Source organism: Triticum urartu, chromosome 4A (genome assembly GCF_056163025.1).
Source record: "Triticum urartu cultivar PI428250 chromosome 4A, HENAU_Tu73, whole genome shotgun sequence".
Taxonomy (NCBI): Eukaryota; Viridiplantae; Streptophyta; class Magnoliopsida; order Poales; family Poaceae; genus Triticum; species Triticum urartu.
Genome location: NC_141876.1, coordinates 412,179,708 through 412,181,230, shown reverse-complemented (window position 1 = coordinate 412,181,230; position 1,523 = coordinate 412,179,708).

The following is a 1,523-nucleotide window of genomic DNA, read 5'->3' as shown; positions in this document are numbered from 1 at the left end:
TATTGACCAGAGACGTGTCTCGGTCATGTCTACATAGTTCTCGAACTCGTAGGGTCCGCACGCTTAAAGTTTTGATGACAGTTATATTATGAGTTTATGAGTTTTGATGTACCGAAGGAGTTCGTAGTCCCGGATGAGATCGGGGACATGACGAGGAGTCTCGAAATGGTTGAGACGTAAAGATCGATATATTGGACGACTATATTCAGACATCGGAAAGGTTCCGAGTGATTTGGGTATTTTCGGGGGTACCGGAGAGTTACGGGAATTCGTAATGGACCTTAATGGGCCATACAGGAAAGGAGAGAAAGGCCTCAAAGGGTGGCCGCACCCCTCCCCATGGACTGGTCCGAATTGGACTAGGGAGGGGGCGCCCCCTTCCTTCCTTCTCCTTTTTCCTTCACTTCTCCTACTCCAACAAGGAAAGGAGGAATCCTACTCCCGGTGGGAGTAGGACTCCCCCCTTGGCGCGCCCTCCTTGGCTGGCCGCCTCTCCCCCCTTGCTCCTTTATATACGGGGGCAGGGGGGCACCTCTAGACACAACAATTGATCTCTTGATCTCTTAGCCGTGTGCGGTGCCCCCTCCACCATAGTCCACCTCGATAATATCGTAGCCGTGCTTAGGCGAAGCCCTGCATCGGTAGAACATCATCATCGTCACCACGCCATCGTGCTGATGGAACTCTCCCTCAAATCATCGAGCTGAACATGTGCTGAACTCGGAGGTGCCGTGCATTCGGTACTTGATCGGTCGGATCGTGAAGACGTATGACTACATCAACCGCGTTGTGCTAACGCTTCCGCTTTCGGTCTACGAGGGTATGTGGACACACTCTCCCCTCCCGTTGCTATGCATCACCATGATCTTGCGCATGCGTAGGATTTTTTTTGAAATTACTACGTTCCCCAACAGCATCTTTTGGAACCACGGCCTCTTCCTTGGCGACACGGTGTTGAGATCCACCTTCATGATCTCCACCCCGGTCATCATGCTCGCAAGAGCCACTTCTTTCGCCTTTGTCTTGGCGTTGGCGGCCTCAATCTCTAGCATCTTGGCTTGCTTCTCCGCCTCGAGCTCGAACATCTTGGCTTGCTTCTTGGCATCAATATCAAGCCTCCTCCTTTGGATCTCCATGAAAGCATCCATTTGCTCCGCCTTGAAACACAGGCGCTCCTCCTCCCTTGAGTCCTTATTCATCAGGTCATCCACGCTTGCGATCAAGGCGTTGGTGGCCGCATCTCGCTTGTCCTCCTTCTTGGAGTTGGTCTCCCCCCTGAGTCGTGTCGGCTCGCCCTCCCCAACATCCTCCACGGCTTTCTTCCCCCCACGTGCCTTGAGTGCGGCATATTATGCCTTGAACTTCTCTTCGTCCTTGATGACCCGATAGCAATGGGAGAGGTTGAAGCACTTGCCATTGTGTTGAACCTTGAATGCCTCCAAAGCTTGAAATTCCTACAAAAAGTTTCCATGCAAGCATATGGGCAAGTGATAGCAAATGAAGACATAAAAGGATGATCTTGA